Below are 20,185 nucleotides of genomic sequence, written 5' to 3'. Positions count from 1 at the left end.
TTCAAATTCATGCTCTGGCATGTCTGCAACATTTGTATTTTCCACTTCCTTGTATTTTTCTTCTGTTCCCTCAATGTGGAGCAGAATCTCAGGCATTGCAAACTTTTTGTACAAGGTTTCTCTGGTGAGCAGGAGAGTGTCACTGTAGACGATGACACACTGCTCAACTTTTGCTTTAGTCCTCCTTGCCTCTTCTTCACCGTCCTCCACATCTTCCAGAGCCTCCAAGACAGCTAGCGCAGTGTCGTGCATCCTGTTGAAGTCAGCACTGAGTGCGCGCATTTCATGAGCAAGGGCTCCTTTTTCCAAGATGTCAGTAGTGAGAGAAAGCTTGTTAGCTCTCCTGGTGAATGCAGCTTGTGCAGTGGACCGTTTCACTTGTAGGTCTGTTATTTTGGTGGAATCCATTTTCCTTGTTTTGTTTTGAAATTTGATGAGGTGATTTGTTTAGAGGGATTTTGTTTTGTTTCCTCTTTGTTGATGGCATCACCGGTTTATAACTGTTCGGTTTTTTTTTTTGATTTTTTTTTAATTTATCCCCACCGAAAAGGGTCGCTAGAAGAGCGAGACTTGGTTACAACTCAGTGTCCAAATGTTGTTTATTTTCTTTCTTGATTTCACACTTGAAACACAGCAGGTTATAAACCTGTGGAAAACACCAAAGTTGTGCTATACATTAGATGCCATGTTCAGATATTTACATAAATAACTAATACAAATTCACTGCAATATCAATGAGAAATCCATATAAATACACATAAATGCATCCATAAGCTATAAACTCTTATTTAGACACACACCATAAAGCGTCAGTAACTACTGTATAAAAATCTGCAGCTTGTATAAATAATTCATATAAATACAATTCCTCATTAAAGCATAGCCAGCAATATCTATAAATATAAACAATAGAATGCACAACAGCAGACACTACACTTAATCCATTTCATTACATACAAACACCAGAGCTACCACTGCAAAAAGCAGCTTAAAATAACAACAACAGGAGCCCATTTACAAATGCTAGGTAAGTGAACCACATCTTCCATCATGCATTACAGGAAACAACTACGACTTCAGCCCGACTACAACACCCAGAGTGCACCGCGAATCAGGAAGTAAGCGCATAGCGTCAAACGCGCTTCGTTTCAAAAGTTTTTACCGTCAACTCAGACTAATAAACTTTAACAGTAATCGGCGGATTAAAACAATGCACTCGCCAAGTGACCACAGTGAAAAAATTATAAACATCCGACCAGTTAAAGGGCAACAACAGTCGATCAAGCAGTTTAAAATAACCAGCGAGAGAATATTAAAACCCAGCACCTTACCGGTGATGTGCGTCGCTCTTCCAGCCATGCAATTGGATTCTGTCTCTGTGCGTGCACGCTCCTGTTTATCTACGCATCACTAGGAACACTACATCCAACGGCAAGCCAGCACACCAAACCAGGTAAGTGCCACCTCCCACCTAATCAGCTGTGCTGCATTACACCTGATCACCCGTGAGTTGACGTTGTTTACCCACCACCAAATGACAGTGCACAAAACAATTATTGAATATAATGCAGGAAATTCCCATTCCCAGCAACATTATTTAGTGATGTTGAGCCAACATGGGCAGCAGTGTGGAACGCAGGAAGACACCCAGAACCTCTCTAAGACTTCAGTCCTGGAGAGGACACTTGGTTCTCCCATTCTCCTCCTCTGTACGAGGCTCTGAGCTCCCGGTGCTGCTGCTGCATCTCTCAGTAGCAGATCCAGAGAGGCTGGATGGATCTGGACTGGAAGGTGGAGGCATAGTTAGGCTTTAGTGTCCCTGCCCATCTGGAGATTCTTCCAGAGAATTTCTCTCTTGTTTTTATGGCCTCTGGTCAAATGGTTTGATTAGAAAGAAGAAAAAACTGCTGATAAAGAGGAAGATAGAAGGAATCAAAAACCCTGATGTGTCATTTAGTTTAATCCATAGATGTATTTCTGAGCTGAACTCATATTTCTGAGAACTTTGAACTGAACAATGCAGTTTTTGAAGTGAGGAACATCAAGTGAACGAAGCTCATCTTGACATCATTTAACGTTGTTCTGTTTAAGGTGAACTAAAGATTGTCCCGTTTTTTGGGGGTAAACTTTAGTAAATTTCCTAGAGAAAGAGCAGCAGCATTTCTCCTTAGGCGCTCAGGTTCTGCTGTTGCTGCCATCGGGCAGCAAAGACCCAGTTCTGCTCTGTGAGAAACTCCATCAGTCATTTAGGCCTTTAAACGTGACTCTGCCGTCTTCAGCTTTGCTTTCTATGTCAGGACATGAACTGAAGGCTCCAACCTTACAGCTCTCAGGTTCCTCTGAGGGATTTCTTCTTGGTTTGTGGACAGAGATGCAGCCCAGAGAACCATGAAGTAAAATTGATCAGCTGGCTCATTTAAAGACACAATGACATTCATGCTGTGCTTTGATGGACCATTTCTGCTTGAATGGAGGCTTGAAGAGGCCTGAACATGAGGTGGAGCCTTGGACACAAACTCTGAGCTGCAGCTGGGATCTAGAAAGGAAAACTGCTTGGTTTTGTTCACAGAATTTAGGAATCAGGATTTTTTTGTCCTGCTCCATTTTCAGGCGTTTGCCGTCCGTAAACTTTTAGTCTGGATCCTACCAATGTTTTCTAAATGAGACCCAGGACTGGGAACCACTGGGCTGTTGGATCATCCAGACACTGATTACTGAAGGACATCATTACGTTTGGACTTTATTTCAGCACATGAAGATAAATAAAGGATAACTAGTTCCAGTAAGAGCTGTGAACTGAGTTCAGAATATTTAGGAAGAGAACTATGAACATGAATCAGTTGATCTGAACCTGCTTGAACTGAGTTCAGAACCAGTTCTGGTTCAGGGAGAACTGGGTCAGCACTGGTAGAAGGTTCTAGATCTCTTTCTAACCTTCATCAGGTTAATTATTCTACAGGATGTCTTTAAAATAGTTCAGTTGATATTTCTGTGAAGAATTTGATAGAATCAGCTGGAAAATAAAGTTAATATCTTCTATTCTAATAAATATTTTCCTGAGTTGGTCTTTGGATTTGGAGCCTTCAGTTCATATCCTAACATAGAAAGCAAAGCTGAAGTTGGCAGAGTCATGGAGGATGGAAATGAACTGGAATTCCTGTCATTCATTTTCAGGGTGTTATGGCTCAGGGTCCTAAAAACTGGAGACCATGCCACAAGGTGCAGAGAGAAACATTGATTTAGGATTAAACACAGGTTAACAAAAACTAGAATGGATGGAAGTGTCTGTATCAGTGGGGTAGAGCAAATGATTGGATGTGTCTGTGTGATCATCAAAGTGACCACCATTTTTCTGATTTCACCATCAAAATGAGGACCGCTTGTTGTAAAGTGAGGACATTTTTCTGCTCCTGTTGAGCTGTTAGCTAACAGTTAGCTTTAGGGTTAATGTCAGGGTCAGGGCATAGAAAGGGTTAAAATGACTGAAAATCAATGGAAGTCAATACATGATGATGGTGATGATGGTGAAAGTGAGATTAATGATGAAGGTTATGATTATGAAGGTTATGATGATGAAGGTGATGATGATGATGATGATGATGATGATGATGATGAAGGTGATAATTATGAAGGTTATGATGATGAAGGTGATGATGATGATGATGATGATGAAGGTGATGATTATGAAGGTTTTGATGATGAAGGTGATGATGAGGATTAAGGTGATGATTATGAAGGTTATGATGATGAAGGTGACGATGATGATGATGATGATGATGATGATGATGATGATGACGATGAAGGTGATGATTAGAAGGTTATAATGATCAAGGTGATGATGATGATGATGATAAAGGTAATGATTATGAAGGTTATGATGATGAAGGTGATGATGAAGATGAAGGTGATGATTATGAAGGTTATGATGATGAAGGTGATGATGATGATTATGAAGGTAATGATTATGAAGGTGATGATGATGAAGGTGATGATGATGAAGGTGATGATGATGGTGAAGGTGACAATGGTGAAGGTGATATAGATCAGGATAGGGATGGTGATGAAGGTGATTATTATGATGTTGGTGATGATGAGGATGATAAAGATCATGACTTGATGAAGGTGATGATGGAGATGGCAATGCTGATGATGAAGATAATGATGATGCTGATGATGATTAAGGTGACGATGATGATGATGTCCAGCATCATGGCGTCCATCAGGGCGGCGTGGAGAGAGAGAAAGAGGCAGGGATTTCTATCCTCTGTTCAGGATCCCCATCACCATAACCTGCAAAGAGGAGCAAACAGGGCAGAAACACCAACACACAACCCAGCTCACAAGGCCTAGGGCTGAACAAAGGGTAGCTGACACACACTGTGTGCAGAGATCCACCTAGGCATGGGCCGCTACTGAGCTCCAATAAAAGCAATAGAAAAGAAAAAGAAGAACTCTGAAATACAGACGAAAACATGGAAGATGAAAAGAGGTACGATCAGTGCAGGTTCATCATCAACAGGATGCTAGCTTCACTTTTTTTCATTTCACACTTTATGTGATGCACAGTTAGAAAAAATCCTAATGTCAGTTTTTCCAGTATTGTGCAGCCCTACAGTGGAATAATTGATCATCTAGTTTAATTGATCTGCATTCATCTCTATTTGTTCATCTTTCCTCCAAAGTTCTCCAGAACTTGTTTGTTTTTTTCTGTGAAACTTGAAGAATTTGGCAGCAGAAGCTGAGTTTGTATTGATAGAGCTGCTGGTGGAACTGACAGAGATAAAGAGCTGAAGTCAGCAGGTCTTTATTGGAGCAGCAGCATGTTGGCATTAATATTAATGAGAGCTCTTTAACTGCTTCTGTTGGACTGTTCCAACCTGCATCCTGTTGGATCAGCTCACATCTTTCTATTCTTTATCCAGGTTGATTGACTGCGGTTTGTCAATGATCAGCTGTGCTTCTTTGGCCTCAGCTCTGAAGTCAAACCCCTCCCATCTGACTGAACTGGACCTGAGCAACAACAACCTGAAGGAGTCAGATGTTCAGCAGCTGCAGGATCTTGTAGAGAGTCCAGACTACAAACTGCAGACTCTGTAAGTAGATGGTTGGAGTGAGTCCAGCTGCTGTCAGCAGGATTGTTCTAAACCCAGTTAGTATCAAAGCAAAGATCCAGTGTTTCCAGTAAAGCTGCAGCTTCTCAGTGGGAGGAGAACGGTGACAGGCTTCCTGATTGGACACAGAGACACCAATCAGCCAATCAGAGGAGCCAGAAGCTGGTTGTGTTCCTGTGTTTGTGTTGATGTGAAGACGACTGTTGTTGTTGTGTTCATGTCTCCAGGAAATGACGCTGGATTCCAGCTGCCAGCCTTCCAACATGTCTAGAGACAGTGGTCCTCATCCATCAAACTGTGGGAGCATCAGATCTGATCTCAGACTCTTTGTTCTCTCATTTCAACAGGAAACAACTGATCAGTTTCATCTTAGCCACAGCTCTGAGATCAGTCTGAATGCAGCCTGGAAATCAGTGGCTCTGATTTCACAAACCATCATTCCATTTAGTCACCATGTGGTCTTTCTACAGAAGTCCACTCAGCACATCTGGACATGTGTCCTTCTGTCATTAGTCTCATCCAGATGTGTTCAGGGACAGCCTCCGTGTTTCTTAGTCAGCTGATATTTCAGAAACAGATGAGATGTTGATCAGCAGCCAGAGTTTCTGTGTCTAAATGGAGCAGCAGCTAACATGTAGCAGCAGTAAATCCATCACTACAGTGTTTGTGCAGCAATGAAGCCTTCAGGACTCTGAGCAGGTGGTTTCCACTGTGGACTGGAGGGAAACCTGCAGAGGAACCAGACTGGATGCTAAAAATGTGTTGAGCTGTGTGAGCTTGGAGCTCAGTGTGTTCACTCCAACCAGACATGTTCATAAGTCATTTTTTGCAAGTCCAAGTCAAGTCTCAAGTCTTGAGAGCTCAAGTCCAAGTCAAGTCTCAAGTCTTGAGAGCTCAAGTCCAAGTCAAGTCTCAAGTCTTGAGAGCTCAAGTCCAAGTCAAGTCTCAAGTCTTGAGAAGGCCTGTCGCAATAATCAATTAATCGCACAAAAAATTCTAATCACTTGATTCATTTAAAAAAGTGCAATAATTTTCATGCTTGCTTGTTTCTCCTTGTGTTTTCATCTCCGTCACTGAGACGGTATAGCTTAAAGGTCGCTATTATATCTATGGAATTATCATTATCTTGAACTGCTAAATGAAAAATACAATAAAAAAAGCACACGCAAAATTTTTTTCCAGATAAATTTTGCATTTTCTTACAGTATTTCCTGACATTTGTGGTTACAACTTTTTTTAGTTTTAGCAATACATGTCTGCTCTTTTATTGAAAATGAGGACTGTGGAAAAAAAAACAATCACAATCCTGCCGTCCACGTACTGTTGCGTCAGTGACATCAGTGTGTTGCACAGGGAAAAATATGGTTTATGGTTTTCTTTCATTTAAATGTTAGTTGTCTGAAGTAGTTGTCTGAGGAGGCGGAGTGCATTAATTGCGCTGCGTAATGCTGCGCTCAGGTGTGAGCAAGGGCTGATTAAAGCCGACATAAAAGGAGTCTGACGGAAAGGAGAAGGAGAACGGAATCTGCAGGTGACAGAGACGGACGCGCTGCCGGGGGAGATGCAGGTGGGATCCGTGCGCCAGGAGGGCGCACTGATGGCCCAGTAAGAAGTATTAGGGCAGAGGAGGAACCTCGCCTGTAAGTAGCGCTCCCCCTCGCTTAAAGCATAAACAGGCATATATCTTCCGACGGGGTTTTGGCGCGTGGAGGCTGGCGTTCTCCTTGCTTCTCTTTTTAGCTGGATCGGTCTGGAAAGGGGTGTGGCACGCCAGGGAGTGGAACAGTGCTGGAGCGCCGCAGAGTCTGTGGATCAGCCAGTGGGTGCTGCAGGCCGATCAATTCAATTCAATTCAGTTTATTTATATAGCGCCAAATTCACAACACATGTCATCTCAAGGCACTTTACAGTTCAACCAGATCATACAGTCAAATTGATACAAAGTTTTCTATCTAAGGAAAACCAGTTGATTGCATTGACTCATTGACTCAAATACAATCCCCCACACTAAGCATGCTTGTAGCGACAGTGGAGAGGAAAAACTCCCTTTTAACAGGAAGAAACCTCCAGCAGAACCAGGCTCAGTGTGAGCGGCCATCTGCCGAGGCCCACTGGGGTTCAAGGAGACAGAAGCAGAGATACAAAAAGCAGCTGTAAAAGGCGTCCAGGAAACACACAGCCAGGCAGACGAGCTCCAAGGCAGCTCCCATGCCAGAGGACGAAGAGAGCACATCCACTCAGTCACGGTCAGAGAAACAGGACCACACTGGAAAACAGGCCGATCTCCAACATCTATTAACAAGGGTGTTGATAGAAGCAGCACAGCTGATGTTTTTTTCCAGGATGACGTCACAGCCAAACAGGAACAGACGAGGCAAAGCTACTCTGAGGAAAAGCAGAGAGAGCAGAAGGTTAGAGATTGAACTAACAGATTCTGCAGAATAGGAGAACAGAGAGAGAATGAAGCAGAATGATGAAATGGGGGTCCCTATGTCCTCCAAAAGTCTAAGCCTATAGCAGCATAACTATAGAGATAGCTCAGGATAACCTGAGCCACCCTAACTATAAGCTTTATCAAAAATGAAAGTTTTAAGCCTAGCCTTAAAAGTAGACAGGGTGTCTGCCTCACGGACTAAAACTGGTAGTTGGTTCCACAGGAGAGGAGCCTGATAACTGAAAGATCTGCCTCCCATTCTACTTTTAGAAATTCTAGGAACCACTAGTAAACCTGCAGATTGAGAGCGAAGTGCTCTGTTAGGAACATCAGGAACAATCAGATCTCTGATATAAGATGGAGCTTGGCCATTTAAGGCTTTATATGTGAGAAGGAGGATTTTAAATTCTATTCTTGATTTAACAGGAAGCCAATGAAGAGAAGCCAGGATAGGAGAGATATGATCTCTCTTTTTCATTTTCATTAGAACTCTGGCTGCAGCATTTTGGATCAGCTGAAGGCTTTTAACTACAGTTTGTGGACTTCCTGATAGTAAAGAATTACAATAGTCCAGCCTTGAAGTAACAAATGCATGGACTAGTTTCTCAGCATCACCCCTGGACAGGATATTTCTAATTTTTGCAATGTTCCTCAGATGAAAGAAGGAAATTCTAGAAACCTCTTTGATATGGGATTTAAATGACAGGTCCTGATCAAAAATAACACCAAGATTTTTTACTTTATTATCTGAAATCAGTTTAATCCCATCCAAATGAAGTGACTGGCTAATCAGTTTCTTTTTCAGAGACTCTGGTCCAAAGACTATAACTTCTGTTTTGTCTGCATTCAGAAGCAGAAAGTTAAGAGTCATCCAGGTTTTTATGTCTTCAAGACATGCCTGTAATCTATGTAATGGGTTAGCTTCATCTGGATTATAGACAGATATAGCTGGGTATCATCAGCATAACAGTGGAAATTAATCCCATGCTGTCTAATAATTCTACCAATTGGGAGCATGTATAAAGTAAAGAGAATTGGTCCTAGCACTGATCCCTGTGGTACTCCACAGGTAACCTTTGAGCGTGTTGAAGATCTATCATTAACATGAACAAACTGAATTCGATCAGATAGATAAGATTTAAACCAGTCTAGTGCTGTTCCTTTAATTCCAACAAAATATTCAAGTCTTTCTAAAAGAATATTATGGTCAACTGTATCAAATGCAGCACTAAGATCCAACAGGACGAGCACAGATACAAGTCCATTATCTGAGGCCATGAGAATATCATTAGTGACTTTCACCAGAGCTGTTTCAGTGCTATGATGAGCTCTAAAGCCAGACTGAAACTCTTCAAAAAGTTCATTATGGTGGAAGTGATCGCAAACTTGTTTGGCAACTACTTTCTCAAGAATTTTGGATAAGAAAGGAAGATTGGATATAGGTCTATAATTGACCAAGTCATCTGGGTCAAGAGACGGTTTCTTAAGCAGAGGTTTAATTACAGCAATCTTAAAAGCTTTAGGTACATATCCCTGTAACAGAGATAGATTAATCACATCTAAAATGGAGGAGGAGATCAAAGGGAATACCTCCTTAAATAACCTGGTTGGAACTGGATCTAACATACAAGTTGAAGGCTTAGATGAAGACAATAATTTTGCTAATTCAGAGAGTTCAACTGGATCAAAGCAGTCTAAACCCGGTTCAGATTCCATGACTACCTCAGGTACAATCGCGGATAGAGGAGTGCTTATGATCTTATTTTTAATAAGATCAATCTTATTTATAAAGAATCCCATAAAATCATTGCTGCTAAGAGCAGGTGGAATGGACGGTTCAACAGAGCTATGGCTCTGGGTGAGTTTGGCAACTGTATTAAAAAGAAATCTAGGATTATTCTTATTCTCCTCTATTAATGAGGAGAAGTATGCTGCTCTTGCTTTACAAAGGGTCCTCTTATACAGCAGTAAACCATTTTTCCAGACTAGGAAGGACTCTCGCAGGCCTGTGGAGCGATATTTTCTCTCCAGTTTCCTAGCATTTTGCTTCAAAGTACGCAGCTCTGCATTAAACCAAGGAGCAAGCTTTCTATTTTTAACGGTTTTCATTTTCAAAGGAGCTGCGTTGTCTAAGGCAATACGCAGAGAACTAGCAACCCCATCAACAAAATCATCAACCTGTGAAGGGGAATAAGCTAAGCTTTTGCACTCTGCAGCACTGCTCAGTGACACAGAGCAGAGAGAAAGTGAAGCAGATTCTTTAAAATGTATAACTGCACTATCTGATAAAGATCTACTAAAATTGAACCTTCTTTTGGGAGAGGAGAACTCTGTTAAAGTAATCCTGAAGGTTATTGGAAAGTGGTCAGAGAGGACAGGGTTGTGAGGAAATACTGTTATTTCTTCACATTCTATGCCGTATGTCAGCACAAGATCCAAAGTATGAAGATGAGAATGCGTGGGACTATTCACATTTTGAACAAAGCCAATAGTGTCTAAGATAGCATTAAAGGCTGCTCTTAAGCTATCGCCTTCAATGTCAGCATGGATGTTAAAATCTCCCACTATGATGACCCTGTCAGTATTTAATACCAAATCAGAAAGGAACTCTGAAAACTCATCTAAAAATTCAGAGTAAGGACCTGGTGGACGATACAAAGTTTCAAAAAGAAGAGGTTTTCTTGCCTTGAAATTTGGATCAGGGAAATTAAGGGTTAAATGTTCAAAAGAGTTGTAGGTATTAATTGTTTTGGGAGTAATCAGTAAGTCAGACTGGAAGATTGTTGCTACTCCTCCTCCTCGCCCAGAACTTCTGGGGATGTGAAAATTTAAATAGCTTGAAGGAGTTGCCTCATTTATGCTCACATAATCACTCGCACCAGAAGCAGCATAACAAGCGGAGCCCAACTTCCAGCCTCTGATTTTTAAGGAAAACTCTTGAATTTTAGGTTTTATCAGGAGAAGAAAAGGACTGTTTTATTATGCCACTTTTGCTGTGGCTTTTTGTATAAATAAAACACTTGAACTTGAGTGCTTCACGGTTTGGGTTTTTTTTTTTTTTTTTACCTCTTCTGTGTGCGGGTAAGGCGAGCGGCGATCAGTCAAGTTAGTAAAACAAAAAACACTTGAATAAGTGTTTTTACACTGGAATAAAATATTGTTCACAAGTCGGAAATCACGAGTCTCAGTCGAGTCTGAAGTCCTTTAAATGCAAGTCTAAGTCGAGTCTGAAGTCATTAAATATGCGACTTAAGTGCGACTCGAGTACGAGTCACAAACTCGAGTCCCCATCTCTGACTCCAACACGTTAAGATGAGAGCTGAAAGGAAGCTGGCTCTGCTCCACAGCTGCTCTGAACAGGACTGAAGTCCCTGCTGCTCTTTATCCTGGATGTGCTGCATCACTGACTGACAGCTGATGGAGAGAGAGAGGCTTGAAACACTCACTGATCTCCTCTCTTTATCCTTCTTCTCTCTGCAGGTGGTGGAGGATCTGATCTTGGTGGAGGAGAGAAGCTGATCTGTGTCCTGATGATCCTCAGAGGTTGAAGCTGCAGCAGTTTGAGTTTAAAGAGACTCTGACTGGATCCTGATGATGAACTCTGAGTTTAGAGATTTGTTTGTTTTCACTCATTTTTTCTCTTTGTTTTCATCGTCTCCATAATATCATGTTGATATTTTTCCATCCAAATTAAAATAGAGAATAAAATGATCTATAACCTGTGAAAAGATTAATTTTAAAAAGAATCCTGAACAGTTTTATCAAACTTTTAATGAACTTTAATGTTAAATTTAGCTGATGCTGTTGTAAACCTCAGAAAGTTCTCTCTCTTTGATTTAATATTCCCACTGAACTTCCTGGATCAGATCTGAAAAGCTGCTCTGTCTTTCTGATTCTCTGAGAGCTGCAGCAGTTTCAGATGCTGAGATCTTTTTTCTTTGAGTGTTTCCTCTATTTCTCTCCATTCATTCTGTCTCCATGTTCACCTGCTGAAACCTTTAGATCCTGCTGAAAATCTTTGTTGTTCCTGCTGATGAACCACCACTGTGGCTCATTGTTAGCAGGTTAGCTAAAGCAGGTGTGGAGCGATCCAGGACCTCAGATGGACTCAGGAAGCCCTTCCAGTCCGGCCCCAGCAGGGTGGAGGAGGGCTGCTGTCATTAAGGAGGAGCTGCTTGGACTGAAAATAGAGTCCAAGGCTGAATCCCATCATTTGGCCTCAACTCTTCCTCACCAACCCTAAGCTAGTGAGCTGTTGGGGGTCCTGGTTGTTCTGAGGAGTTGTAGGGGGGGGCACCCATTGGTCCTTGGACAGAGATTCTGTTTAGGAGACCGTTTGGAAGCAAATATGTTAGAGCTGAGCTTGGAAATGTTTGTTTTCTCACTTCCAATGTTTTAATGACTCAATAATCATTGTAGTGTCTAATTCAAAATGTTCTGATATTTCATGTTGTTTTCCACTGTTAATTATTCTGAACCAGTTTAAAGACAGCAAAGATAGAATATTTCATCCAATATTTTCCTCTACTAGTTACTATCCTGGTCCTGGAGGGTAGCAGCTGGTCTGGATCAGTGATCATCTGGACAATCGTCTAGTTTCCAGTCTGGTGTGAAGCTCAGAAATTGCTCATTATTCCATGTTAAAGTGTTGAAGTTTCAATGTTCCTGCGTGGTTCTCTCAGGGTACTCCAGCTTCCTCCCACAGTCCAACTAATGACTGTTAGGCTGTTTGCTGTTTCTAAGTTGCCCTTAGGTGTGAGTGTGTGTGTGCATGGTTGTGTGTCTCTGTGTTGCCCTGCGATGGACGACCTGTCCAGGATGGATGGATCCTATTAAATGGATCTAAAAAACTGCAAATAAGAAAGAAAACCTCATAAAAATACTTCTTGAACCATTTAAGCTAATTTCATTGTAACCTGTAACAATGTTCAGCACTTTGCTACCAAGTGTTTTGTTCCTCAACAGCCTGAAAAATGCATGTCTAATTTAGAAAACATATTGATTAAAAAGCTGAATGGAAAACGCTTTCTGAATCCATGTACTTGTCTTTACTTGAACAAAAAAGAAAATCTTTGGTATAGTTGGAAAAACATCTTTAAAAGGAGAAGAACTCTGCATTTGTAGCTGCATTGTTGGATAAAACTCCAGCAGTAACTTCAGACATTGGTGTTTGTTGATGTGAATAATTATTTAGATTGAGGTTTATCAACTGCTTCCATCAGACTTGTGCAAAAGTAGCTATAAACTGGTTAAAGCCACAACATCATAAAACATGAGCTATAGAAACATTCATTAGAAAAAATGTTCAAACCTGCAGAAGTAATCTGGGTTTAATACTTTAGTGTTTAAATCTCTACAAACAGAATAATGTTGTTTACTTTGGGATCAAACTAAGCAATATCCATAATCCAGATGTTGCTCTAAAACTTTGTTCATTTCATGTCAGAAATCAGGGTAGCTTTCATTAGCGACTGTCAGCTCTAAGAAACCCCCACATGTGTGAACAATAGGTCTTCTTTGGAAGCCCTGAACCTGTGTGAAGGACACAGTGATGTTTTTCCCTGGAAACAGATCTGATCCTGGAGAAAACCTGAGAAAACTGGAAAGATGGACAGAATCACTCTAAGATCTGCAGTTAGCTACTTCCTGATTACTTTTTAAGGGCATTTGGGTCACTATGGAAAGTGACTGAATGGATTATTTTAGGTTGTGTTGGTTGCAGTGCATCAAAGGCAGCTGAAGTTCCTGTCAGCTCTGGCTGATTTAGTGCAAACACATTACTCCACTCCTCTATAACAAAGGCTGACTCTTGGGGAAGTTTTTGGTGAGCAGCTCTTTAAAGATCTGATGTGTTTCTTGCTGTCTGAGGCCTACGACAAATCTGCAAACCAAGCAATTCTAATATCTTTGTCAAGACTTTCAGACTGTGAAATGCAGCCTCATTCACTGTTAGACACTCGTTCACTCTGAGTGTGAAAAACAAACTATTTAATGGATCACTTTCAGCGACACCAAGAGCAGCTTGTTCAAGAAGCTCAGCTGAAAGTTTTCTGGCTCAGAGCTTTTCTTTTTCCAGCCCAAAGCAATGATTGGCCCTACACTTTCCCTTTCTTCTTTTCCAAAGTTCTGTCACAGGTTTGGACCTTTAAAAGATTAAGCTAACCCATTACATAGATTACAGGCATGTCTGAAGACATAAAAACCTGGATGACTCTTAACTTTCTGCTTCTGAATGCAGACAAAACAGAAGTTATAGTCTTTGGACCAGAGTCTCTGAAAAAGAAGCTGATTAGCCAGTCACTTCATTTGGATGGGATTAAACTGATTCCAGATAATAAAGTAAAAAAACTTGGTGTTATTTTTGATCAGGACCTGTCATTTAAATCCCAGATCAAAGAGGTTTCTAGAATTTCCTTCTTTCATCTGAGGAATATTGCAAAAATGAGCAATCTCCTGTCCAGGGGTGATGCTGAGAAACTAGTCCATGCATTTGTTACTTCAAGGCTGGACTATTGTAATTCTTTACTATCAGGAAGTCCACAAACTGTAGTTAAAAGCCTTCAGCTGATCCAAAATGCTGCAGCCAGAGTTCTGATGAAAATGAAAAAGAGAGATCATATCTCTCCTATCCTGGCTTCTCTTCATTGGCTTCCTGTTAAATCAAGAATAGAATTTAAAATCCTTCTTCTCACATATAAAAGGGATTCCCAAACTTTACCACACCAAGGCCCCCCAACACCAGTACATTTTCAGCTGATGCCCCCCCTCATGTGAAATATGCGTAAAAACTCATGTGTAAGCTACAGCGGCAGAATTAAAAAATGAGTGAACAAACCACCTAAATAAAAACACATTTATTTTGTAAAGATGAAGTCACAATTATATTTTATTAAACTTTAATTCATTAATTTAATGAATAAAATATAGCAATAACATAGGCCCACTTCTTTAATTTTAATAACTTTTTTTTTAAACGATGAACCTCTTTATACCTTCCAAAAACAGAAAGATATGTGAACAAAATAAAACTTTGTCCCAAATTAAACATGCAGGCATTTTATATGATGCAGGCCTAAGAACAGATGTGGCTACATGAGATACAGACGTACCGTGCTAATGGGAGCAGTGGGCTTGATGGCTTCTACAGTTTGTCCAGTCTGGGCTTGATGTCTGTCAGAGCAACACGCATGTCATTCTCCACATTCCAACGTGATCTGTGTTTAGTTTTCAGTACTTTTATAGTGGAAAAAGCCAGACTCATTGTCATTGTGAGTTGCATGTATAGAGCTCCTGGTTCCAATATGGAAATATTTAGAGATTGGTTTGAGCAAACATTTACAGTTACATCTCAGGAGATCCTTTTCATCTGTGGGGACTTTAATATTGATTTACTTAACCCAAACAATCATAAACCTACTGAAGAGTTCATTAATACCATGTACAGTTTGAGCCTTTTTCCCAGAATCACTAGACCGAGCAGGATCACACTCAACAGTGCTACATTAATAGATAACATATTTACTAATATCTTGGATAATAATACCACAAGTGGATTAATAATTCAGCATATTAGTGATCATCTCCCAGTCTTTGTTGTCAGCGACAATTTCTATGTAAAAAATAACGATAAAAGTAATCCACAGTTTAGAAGAGTAAGAACTGAGGAATCACTCACAGCTTTTAAAGAGGACTTATTGAAACATAACTGGGAGTCGGTTTTGTATGAAGATAATGTCGATATGGCTTATGAAAATTTTCTGAATAGTTTTAAAGTAATATATGATAAGAGCTGTCCGTTAAAACCGTTTACTCCTAAAAACAAATACTTTGGAGCTCCATGGATCACTAAGGGCCTGCAAAATGCCTGCAAAAAAAAGAACAAACTTTATAGAGATTTCATAAGGTATAGATCCTTGGAGGTAGAGAATAAATATGAGAAATACAAGAATAAATTAACTGCTATTCTACGAATAGCTAAACAGGATTATTACTGTAAATTATTAGATAGAAATAAGAAAAACATTAAAGGGATTTGGAATGTATTAAATAATATTATCAAGAAAAACTCAGGAAAAATTAGTTTTCCGCAGTTTTTTATAAATAATGATGACAATTTTGAGGACAGTAATGACATTGCTCATAATTTTAATAAATTTTTTGTGAGTGTGGGTCCATCACTTGCAGAACAAATCCCAGATCCTTCAACAACTGGAGCTCTGAGTGAAAGACTAATCAGCAGAAATCCCCACTCAATTTTTCTTACTGCAGTGGGAGAAAAGGAAATTATAGATATAGTCAATAAATGTAAAAGCAAAAGGTCAACTGACTGTGATGGCATTGATATGTCAATAATTAAGAAGGTAATTGAGGAAATCATTCAGCCTCTGAGTTACATCTGTAATTTGTCATTTCAATCGGGTAAATTTCCAGAAAAGATGAAAATGGCTAAAGTTATTCCACTCTATAAATCTGGGGACAGACACCATTTCACAAATTATAGGCCTGTTTCTTTACTTCCACAGCTCTCCAAAATTTTGGAGAAATTATTCATGGGTAGATTACATACTTTCATTAATAAACATAAACTGCTTTCCGAAAGTCAATATGGATTTAGGTCACAAAGATCTACAGCAATGGCTGTCATCGAATTGATAGAAGAAGTCACCTGTGCTTTAGATAACAAGAAATCTGCAGTAGGTGTATTCATTGATCTCAAAAAAGCTTTTGATACAATAAATCATGAAATATTACTTAAGAAATTGGATCGTTATGGCATCCGGGGAGTAGTCCTCCAGTGGATGAAAAGTTATTTAAGTAACAGGCAACAATTTGTGCAAATGGGTGACTGCCAATCATCATGCTTGGACATTGTTTGTGGTGTCCCCCAGGGGTCAGTACTGGGGCCAAAATTGTTTATTCTTTATATTAATGACATCTGTAAAGTTTCTATGATACTAAAATTTGTTTTGTTTGCAGATGATACTAATAGTTTTTGTACAGGTGATAATTTGGATCAACTTGTAGCTGATATCAATTTAGAGTTATGTCAACTTAAGACATGGTTTCATATTAATAAATTATCATTCAATTTGGATAAAACCAAGTTTATGTTGTTTGGAAACTGCAAAACTAATGTACATATCCTAATAGACAACGTAACAGTTGAGAGAGTTAATGAAATTAAGTTTTTGGGAATAATGATAGACAATAAAATTTGCTGGAAACCTCACATAAAATACATTCAAACAAAATTATCCAGAAGTATTGCTGTTCTCAGCAAAACCAAACATTTTCTAAATTATGCTGCTCTTCATATTCTGTATTGCTCACTGATCTTACCTTACTTGAATTACTGTGTGGAAATATGGGGCAACACCTACAAAACCTTGCTGCGTCCGTTATGTACATTACAAAAAAGGGCCATCAGAATGGTCCATAAGGCAGGATTCCATGACCATACTAATGTACTATTTATAGAGTCCCGCCTCCTCAAACTCCCTGATCTGGTAGAATTCCAAACAGCTCAGCTTATGTATAAAGCTAGAAATAAACAACTACCAGAGAACATTCAAAATCTGTTCACTAATAGAGTTGGGGGCTATGATTATCGGGAATACCTTAACTTCAGAACCCAGAGGGTTCAAACCACCATGAAGAGAATGTGCATTTCAGTCAGTGGTGTGAGGGTATGGAATAAACTCCAGAAAGAACTTAAGCAATGTCCAAGCATGCGTCTGTTTAAAAAAAGGCTCAAACTGTTGTTCCTCAACATGTACTGTGATGAGGAGGTGAGGTGAATGGTATCACTGCTGAGCACTGTGTGGGGTGTGTATGCTGTGTGTATGCATGGGGGTGCTGGGCCCTCTCCTCTGCTCCTGGTCCTCTGCTCCTGCAGCCTGACGCTGCAGTTGTTGAAGAGGATGGATCTCAGTACTCAGAGTGCTGTGGAACGTGGGTGTGAATGTGGATTTAGGCCAGATGTGTGTGTAGGTAGGCATGTGTGTGTGCATATGTGTGCAGATGTAAATATTGGTATGTAAATGGGTATGTATATGTATGTATGTGGGTGTCAAAAAAAAAAAAGATAAAAATAAAAAAAAGATAATAAAAAAATTAAAAATAACAACAAAACATAGATGTTAAACAGGAAGGTACTTTTAGGTTGCTTTCAGTGCAACTAGAGGGAGAAGGGGTATGATAGATAAGTTCTACTTCTTCATACCCCTTTTCAGACAATTTACAGTAAGTTCAAATTATTTAAATCGAATCGGAACAAGAAATTTAAATTAATATTTACCATCATTTTTTTTATGTGATACACATTTGTTAGTATTTCTGAAATTTCTGAAAAAACAATAAGTGGGAATGCTTATGCATTCCCACTTATTGTTTTTCTGTTTCTCTTTATCAAGTGGGAATGCTTATGCATTCCCACTTATTGTTGTTCACTTCAAATTTTTCTGACTCTAACTAGTCCCGCAGTTTTCAACCGATTTCAACAATTTTGGTATCAAAACGTTCAGCTTGTTCTGGAGAATTGTGCTATGTCTTTTGGTAAAGATATTTTTTGTAGTTTTCGCGATATTCTGCTTTTTTTTTTGTCCCATTGTCTGTCTTGTCTGTTTTTTTTTTGTCCCATTGAAATGCATGTAGAATTCTTAGATTTCAGCAAAATTCAGATAAAACTTTATCATCTTCGACCTTTAACTACTTCAGCATACTTTCAGCTAGAAACACCATTCAACTTTTAAAATGTTTCCGTATCTTTCTGCTATTACTGTTTAACTCAGCTTTTTGCTAACTTTTACAGTTTTGCTTCAGTGAAGCTTCAAACTTTAAAAGAAAATTTAAAGATTTTCAGATTTATAATGGAAGTCTATGGACGGAATTCTTCAACTGCCAGAGTGCGTGCTCTAGCTTTTGAGCTGTTCTGTTTTTTCCGAACAAATTGTTCTCAGTCCCTCTTTTTTAACTCAATTGAAATAAATTATACATCAAAACGTAGGGATTTTTATCAGGATTCAGGAAATATAACCCTAATTTATGTGGCATTTACGGTTTTCCGACAGTTTGGCCCAGACCATGAAGAAGTCCACACTTCCCCAATAGAAATCCAATGAGAGATTTTCCAAAAATCACAGACAAAATCCAAAACGATACATATTTTCGTATCGCTTCCATTTATTAACTATTTGATGTACTAACATGAAACTTGGTATACAACATCTTCAGAACCTTCTAGCACTCACATTGAAGGAATTTCTTCAATATCATTTATGGTTTAGCTGTTTAGCTGACTTGTTCGGGCATAGGAAAACGCTGATTCTGAGAAAAATACTCAAACTCAGAAAATGCAAATTTTTACATCGTCACCGTGGCCAAATAATTTTTAGTAGAAACATGAAAGTTTGCACAGTCGAAGCCCAAGGATGGCTGACGCCAACAGTGAAAGAATTTTTTGAATACCTTTTACGGTTTTGGCTCACCGCTCGTTTGTTCGCAGGGGAAGTTATGCTTTAGGGAGTTCTGTTCTACCATGGAACTCCATGTTATTTAATGAGACCAGCAGGATTTACAAACCTTTATATTTCTCCTTCCCATTAAGGCTGTGGAGGATTATTCTACCAGTTCTGTCTCTTCACTGGAAAAAATTTAATATAAGCAAGTTATTTTTTTTCTTGAAAAAATATTGCAGCATCTAAATAAGACAATTTTGAAGCAGAAAAAGATGATTTACATTTAAAATAAGAAAAATCCCTCACCTTATATTCAGTGCATAACATTTAACTGACTGTCCAAGAGAGGTCTGTAATTTTCATCATGGATACACTTTAACAAAAAAAATGTTGAAAGAAAAACAGGAAATCACACTGTATGATTATCAAAGAAAATATATGATGGACAATAAGTATTTGTTTAATAAAGATCTCAAATCAATACTGTTTATTAGGGGCGGATCATCATCATCATGGACTTAGCCCACAAAAAAATGGTGTTATAATAAGGTTGATTTGGAAAACCAAAAAAGTAAGACGTTATTCCTGCATGTATACATTTAATCATTAGCACCTCATCTTGTAGGGAAATTATTCATCATCTTAGAGCAGGGGTCACCAACGCGGTGCCCGTGGGCACCAAGGTGCCCTCAAGGACCACATGGGGGGCCCTCAGAGTCTTCTAAATAAAGAACAGTTAACCAGTGGGCTGAGTTTGAAATTTTATTTCATTATGTTGCTCTTCATATTAATCATTTATTGTCAAGTGGTTCACACTTTGTTTTTGGTATTTTAACTGCAGTTTTCCCCCACTTGAAAAGGCAGTTTGCTTCCAGAGATCTCACAGGATTTCACTCATCACACCAAAGTTGATTCTTTCCTTTTTTGTCTTTTATTTGAAAGTTCAATCAACAATAGTAGTAGCAGTATTAGTAGTAGTAGTAGTAGTAGGTGAAAAACCTTTAAATATAAACAGAAAACACAATGATTAACATTCTTTAAACAAAATTGTTCCTGAAACAAAATATAAGATTTAAACCCAAAATCAAACATATTCAAAGAATTATTCAGTGATACATTTTAACATTCTAGTGTTCATTTACTTTCTCAAATACATTTTAAATGATTCCTCTTTTTTTTTTTCT

General features: G+C 39.1%; 2 long non-coding RNA genes across 3 annotated transcripts; one reads left to right on the top strand and one right to left on the bottom strand.

The window, feature by feature from the left end:
* Window positions 1-529: 529 nt before the first annotated feature.
* LOC119778240 lies at window positions 530-1,478 on the bottom strand. Its single transcript, XR_005280034.1, has 2 exons — window positions 1,332-1,478; window positions 530-646 (listed from the first exon to the last, which is right to left on the bottom strand). It is a non-coding gene; the product is annotated as an uncharacterized LOC119778240 (long non-coding RNA).
* A 3,298-nt stretch (window positions 1,479-4,776) lies between these two features.
* On the top strand, window positions 4,777-11,719 carry LOC119778241. 2 transcript variants are annotated; one of them, XR_005280036.1, is made up of 3 exons: window positions 4,777-5,093; window positions 6,886-6,888; window positions 11,026-11,719. It is a non-coding gene; the product is annotated as an uncharacterized LOC119778241 (long non-coding RNA). The 2 variants fall into 2 exon arrangements; XR_005280035.1 differs by lacking the exon at window positions 6,886-6,888 and having other exon boundaries at window positions 4,803-5,093.
* Window positions 11,720-20,185: the final 8,466 nt, after the last annotated feature.

The sequence above is a fragment of the Cyprinodon tularosa genome, unplaced genomic scaffold (assembly GCF_016077235.1).
Source record: "Cyprinodon tularosa strain WSP-4 unplaced genomic scaffold, ASM1607723v1 ctg1309, whole genome shotgun sequence".
NCBI classification, from domain to species: domain Eukaryota; kingdom Metazoa; phylum Chordata; class Actinopteri; order Cyprinodontiformes; family Cyprinodontidae; genus Cyprinodon; species Cyprinodon tularosa.
Note: the sequence above shows the minus strand (reverse complement) of the source record. Positions and strands in the feature narration are given on the sequence as shown.